This window comes from Salmo trutta, chromosome 35 (genome assembly GCF_901001165.1).
Source record: "Salmo trutta chromosome 35, fSalTru1.1, whole genome shotgun sequence".
Classification (NCBI taxonomy): Eukaryota; Metazoa; Chordata; class Actinopteri; order Salmoniformes; family Salmonidae; genus Salmo; species Salmo trutta.
Genome location: NC_042991.1, coordinates 837632 through 844291, shown reverse-complemented (window position 1 = coordinate 844291; position 6660 = coordinate 837632). Strand labels below are relative to the sequence as shown.

The 6660-nt window shown below is 39.6% G+C and overlaps 1 pseudogene; it reads right to left on the bottom strand.

Moving 5' to 3' along the window:
• Positions 1-255: 255 nt before the first annotated feature.
• LOC115174385 (polyphosphoinositide phosphatase-like) overlaps positions 256-6660 on the bottom strand; it is a 47399-nt pseudogene continuing 40994 nt past the window's right edge.

Sequence of the window (6660 nt, the reverse complement as noted above, 5' to 3'; positions counted from 1 at the left end):
GTTAAGGGTTAGGGAAAATAGGATTTTGCATGGGACTGAATTCTGTGTCGCCACAAGGTTAGCTGTACAAAACTGTGTGTGTATGTGTGTGTACTGTATGCGTGCATACTGTATGCGTGCATACGTGTACCTGTGCCTGTCATTGGTGGTACCATAGAGCAGTGTTTCCCAACCCTGGTCCTTGAGTACCCTCAACAGTACACGTTTTTATTGTATCCCTGGACAAGCACACCTGATTCAATTGTCAGCTAATCATCAAGCCCTCACTGAGTTGAATGACGTGTGCTTGTCAAGGACTAGTCTGTCAACTAAACTGTGTCCTGTTGGGGGTACTCGAGGACCAGGGTTGGGAAACACTGCCATAGAGTTCCTCTGGTGCAGGTAGAAGTCAGTGGGCAGCTCCCAGAGGTGAGGCTTAGACTCTAATGGCTGGTACACCTGCAGAAACTGGTCGATGGCATCCTGCCGGTCTGAAACTGAGGGGGGAGTGTAGAGGGAGAGAGACAGAGACAGAAGGAGAGAAAGAAGAGACAGAAGAGAAAGGAGACAATATGCACAGGACTGAGGTGTAACAGGGAGTCAAATTGGTCTATAGTGTTGGTCAGTTGAGCCTCTGCTGTGGTCAGTCGTTTCAATGTCGATCTTAAATCAGACCTTGGTCTGAGGTGCCAATGGAAGATGAGAAATGGAAGATGAGGATAGAGAGAGAGAAAAGGAAGATGTATCATCGAATCAAACTATATCTACATGAAAAGCTCCAGGGGCTCATGAGATGAAAGCATCACTGAATGGAAAACACAATTAAAACCAGACTAGATCATGATGATGACTACACGGTTTGGGGGTGTGGCAGGTGGGTGCTGTAGAGATAATCGTTTGGTTGGTGCGGGTGCGCATGTGTGTGTGCATTTAGCGTCTATGTGTCAAGTGTCGTATCATGTTGCGGTGGCGCAAGGTGTGATTGGTAAGATACACCTCCCTCTCTGCCCCGTAGCAACGTGGTAATGTACTAATGGCCATGATGGATAATTAGCCACTAAGCGAGGGTGTTTGGCTGCAATTACACGCTCTCACTCGCTCTCCCTGGTAATTTCTACAGGCAATTTTCAGCTGAAGATTTATTCAATGAATCAGGGGATAGGAGTTAATGTCAAACAATAGAAGTACATACGCAGGCACACGAGGCCACAAACGTCAATGAGAAGAAAATAAAAGTGTTTTTGTCACATTATTAGGGTGTGTCATCGGTGTGTGTTAATTGTACATGGGAGGCAGGTTAGGGAACTGTGTGTGTGTGTGTGTCAGCTTGTGTTAATTTAATTAAACAATGCAGTTTCTCTGTGTTCTGTACATCCTCCACAGCTCCCAATGTAATTGATTATGCGTGTACAGTACAATGTGATGTCAAGGCAATTACTGTCCTTCTCCAAATAACATGTATTTAAAGTATAAAACTGAGAAATGGAGTGAAAGCTTAAAATTGCTTAAGATTTAGCAAAACAGTGTGGAGCTGGTGTGTGTGTGCTTGAACAGTCTCTATCACGATACTTAGTCAGGGACCCTATGGCATCATACAGAGAGCTCCATAACTCACGTCCAGCCAAAAGGAGATGAGGGAGGAAGGAAGGAACAGGAAGGGGTGTGACTGGGACTAAACTGGAGGAAAGAAGGTAAAAAAGGCAAAACAACTGACACAGGTGAACATGTACAAGGCTGTACATCGATTAAATCAATTTCCAAGAATGACACCTGAAGTTTCCAAGCCTCTAAAAGGCAGAATGTCATTGGGGCTTTATGACCGTTCTATTAAAAAGGGCTAAATGGACTAGAGGTGTCATGGCCTTGGGGAAAAAATTGGAATTGAATTGAATGAATTAAGGATTATTCCCCCGTAAGAGAACATATGACTTGCCCCTGAAAAAAAAAGAACATTCCTAATGTGATTTTAGCGACAAAAAAAGCAATATATGGTAGAAATAGAAACTGCTGGTTGAAAAAAACATTTAGTAAACGTTGTTATCGCACCCTTACACAACAACTAAGCGAGTCTGTATATCTTTTTCTCATAGCCATACAGTCCTGACCTGTACACTTGTGTAATGTTAAAAAGTGGGGTTATGACTTTATTCTTGAAGCTTTACAGCACGGTTATCGAACCACTACCCATCAACAACACTCCAGTAAACCTAGGAGCTAAATGCAGCCCATATCAAAATGACACATATTATTCAGGGAATACAATAAGGAATTAAATGAAGCTACTAGAGGTTTGTTTGTCATCCACAGTAATTATGTAAACGTTTAAAACATGGCCATGGTGAGTTCATCATTACTCACTCCTCCTCAGTGAACAGAAAACACAGTTCTGAACATCATAACACTGTAGCTAATATGTACTCCAGCCATACAAAGGATGTGCTGTCTAGCGATGCACGGACATTAATTTTAAGCCCTACCCTACCCAGGCCTGATTGCTTTTTTCCAAATTTAAGGCCCAGCCCTGCCTGAAATTAGAAATAACTTCTTCCGTTATTAAATCATTAGCTTCTCCTCTGTCTCTCGCTCCCTGCATGCAGCTCGCGCTGCATGCACTCGGCTCCTGGCGCTTGGAGTCTGTACAGTAAGTATCCATAGCAATGGCTCCACTTGGGCTGCTCTGTTCAATGAAGAGACATGAGAGAGCAGTAAGCTGGGGATAGCCATCTTTTTTTCAATTTTCGCCTAAAATGACATACCAAATCTAACTGCCTGTTGCTCAGGCCCTGGAGCAAGGATATGCGTATTCTTGGTACCATTTGAAAGGAAACTTGTTGTTGTTTGTGGAAATGTGAATTCAATGTAAGACAATATAACACAATAGATCTGGTAGAAGAAAATACAAAGAAAAAACCAAGCGTTTTTTTTCTACCACCATCTTTGAAATGCAAGAGAAAGGTCCCAGTTCCAGCCATGACTCTGTCTAGGCACAATTTAGATGGTGTCCACAAGATGGCAGCAGTGTATGTGCAAAGTTTCAGATGGATAACTTGAAGTTTGAACGAACGACTTGACATTTAGTGTGAAGTCACCCAGGTACATTTGGGCAAATCGTGACAGTTGCATTCATATTACATTTTTTTACAAGAATATCGTCAAATCTGTAAGTTTGGACTTTGATTTAGCTTTACAGTATTAGTAGCCATATTATAAGTTCAACATTTCCAAAACAGTCAGTTTTCATAACTCTGAATATTCTGATAATTTGTGCAAAAGGAAAAGGCATGCTGTCGCAAAAGGTTAGCACCTTCATTTTGCAACAGATACAGATACTCCCATAAAGCCCTAGCTAGCTTTGTTTGACACCGATTGGTGCTTATTTGACAAAGATAGTCGATCAAATGAAGACCAGCCGCGTCATCGGCGTGCCATGAAGGCGTCGCTCTCTGACCAAATTTGGTGTCCTATAGGATATCTGTCTGGTTATGTTCTAGGATCTCTGAGGAATACATACGAACGTGATTTGACTGGTTGAAACAACATTTGGTGTTAGATTTTCACAGATTCCTTTCTTTGCAAATTGAACAAGTGGAAATACAGAATCGATCGTGCATGCTATATGGACCTTTTTAGGATATTAAAAAGCATTTTATCTAACAAAATGACACTTCATGTTTTCTCTGGGACCCTTTGGATGAGAAATCAAAGCAAGATTTCAGAATGTAAGTACACATTTCACCTACAGAGGTGAATTTATCAAACCTTTTGCGGTGAAAAAAGTGTTTTGTTGTTAGGAGCTCTCCTCAAACAATATCATGGCATTTTCTCCGCAGTAATATCTACTGTAAATTGGACAGTGCAGTTATATTAAACAGAACTTAAGCTTTCAGCCGATATAAGACAATTATATGTACCAACATTTGTTGTTTCTCTAAAATCTGCGATCGTGACACATGGTGCTGCATAATTTACAACTGTCCCGTTGATGGGACACCAATTCTACTTTTTCTCACTCTAAACTGAAAAAACTCAAGGAACATAATTATTTTCTGTGAAATAATCACTCGTCTTATATTTGAGTGAAACGCCTGTCGTAGAGAGGGGACCAAAGCGCAGCGTGTTGATTGCTCATGATTAATATTTATTTTAACCTCTTACATCTAGACGTTCCGCTAGCGGAACACCGCTCCAATATCCAATGATTGGGCGTGGCGCGAAATACAAACTCCTCTAAAATCCGAAAACTTCCATTTTTCAAACATATGACTATTTTACAGCATTTTAAAGACAAGACTCTCCTTTATCTAACCACACTGTCCGATTTCAAAAAGGCTTTACAGCGAAAGCAAAACATTAGATTATGTCAGCAGAGTACCCAGCCAGAAATAATCACACACCCATTTTTCAAGCTAGCATATAATGTCACAAAAAACAAAACCACAGCTAAATGCAGCACTAACCTTTGATGATCTTCATCAGATGACACTCCTAGGACATTATGTTATACAATACATGCATGTTTTGTTCAATCAAGTTCATATTTATATCAAAAAACAGCTTTTTACATTAGCATGTTTTGTTCAGAACTAGCATACCCACCGCAAACTTCCGGTGAATTTACTAAATTACTCACGATAAACGTTCACAAAAAACATAACAATTATTTAAAGAATTATAGATACAGACCTCCTTTATGCAATCGCGGTGTCCGATTTTAAAATAGCTTTTCGGTGAAAGCACATTTTGCAATATTCTGAGTAGATAGCTTGCCATCACGGGCTTGCTATTTTGACACCCACCAAGTTTGGTACTCACCAAACTCAGATTTACTATAAGAAAAATTGGATTACCTTTGCTGTTCTTCGTCAGAATGCACTCCCAGGACCTCTACTTCAACAACAAATGTTGGTTTGGTTCCAAATAATCCATAGTTATATCCAAATAGCGGCGTTTTGTTTGTGCGTTCAAGACACTATCCGAAGGGTAACGAAGGGTGACGCGCGGACGCGTATCGTGACAAATAAATTACAAATATTCCATTACCGTACTTCGAAGCATGTCGTTGAGGCCACGGGTTAGCAATGAACCCTGAGACGGGATTGCTAGCAAGGCTGGAAATTCACAACATCAAAAATCTAATAATTTCAATTTCTCAAACAATCAACTATTTTACACCATTTAAAATATAAACATCTCCTTAATCTAACCACATTGTTCGATTTTCAAAGAGGCTTTACGGCAAAAGCATAAAGTTAGATTATGTTAGGACAGTACATAGCCACAAAAGTACAAACATCCATTTTCAATTCAAGGTCAGGCGTCACCAAAAGCAGAAACCAGCTAAAATTATGCACCAACCTTTGACAATCTCCATCAGATGACACTCCTAGGACATTATGTTATACAATACATGCATTTTTTGTTCCATCAAGTTCATATTTATATCCAAAAACCGCATTTTACAGTAGCGGTGAAATTCTGATTTTTTTCTTCTCTGAAATGCTTCCGGTGAACAACGTTACAATTTTCAAAATTACTATTCGAAAACATTGGTAAATTATAATATTGTCATTCAAATAATTATAGTTTAACATTTCGTAAATGCTACTGTCTTGCCAGATTTCAAAATAACTTTACTGGGAAATCACAAGTTGCAATAAACCGGGTGCTGTGCTAAGAACAAAAGGGTAGGCTAAACATGTTAGCATCATCTTGTAACCATGTAATATCAATAATACTATTGTCAATAATCCATTACCTTTGATTATCTTCATCCATTGGCACTTCCAGGAATCCCAGGTCCACAACAAATGTGGTTTCTTTTGACAAAGTTCATAATTGATGTCCAAATAACTCTAAGTTGTTCCATGTTGTTAGTGCTTCGGTGGCTACTAAAAAGTAGCGCGGGGTGGGGGTGTGAAGTCACGGCGAAAAGTTAAAAAAGTTACAAAAATAATCTATTTACGTTTGTTCAAACATGTCAAACGTTGTTTAGCATCAATCTTTAGAGCCATTTTTAACGTGAAACATCAGTAATGTTTCAACCCGACCTCACCTGTGTTTTTGAAAAATGTCTCGTGTCTCATGATTGCGCAGGTGCAGGCCATAATGGAAGTGACGACATCCCAGGGACGTCAACTTCACTGCATTCTTATTTGCTCTCTGTTCATCATAGAAGCTTCAAACAACTTTATAAAGATCACTGACATCTAGTGGAAGCCGTAGGAGTTGCGAAATGAATCCTTTCTCACTGTGGTATCTAATAAGCAATGACTCAAAAAAATAGTACAGCCACAAAATTATTTTTTTCTCTCAGGTTTTCTTAGGTTTTTGCCTGCCATATGAGTTGTGTTATACTTACAGACACCATTCAAACAGTTTTAGAAAATTCAGAGTGTTTTCTATCCAAATCTGGTAATAATATGCATATCCTAGCTTCTGAGTTGGTGTAGGTGGCAGTTAAAAATGGGCACATATTTTTCCAAAATTCTCAATACTGCCCCCGTAGCCCGTAGAGGCTAAAATCCGAAAACTTCCATTTTTCAAACATATGACTATTTTACAGCATTTTAAATACAAGACTCTCCTTTATCTAACCACCTTGTCCGATTTCAAAAAGGCTTTACAGCGAAAGCAAAACATTAGATTATGTCAGCAGTGTACCCAGCCAGAAATAATCACACA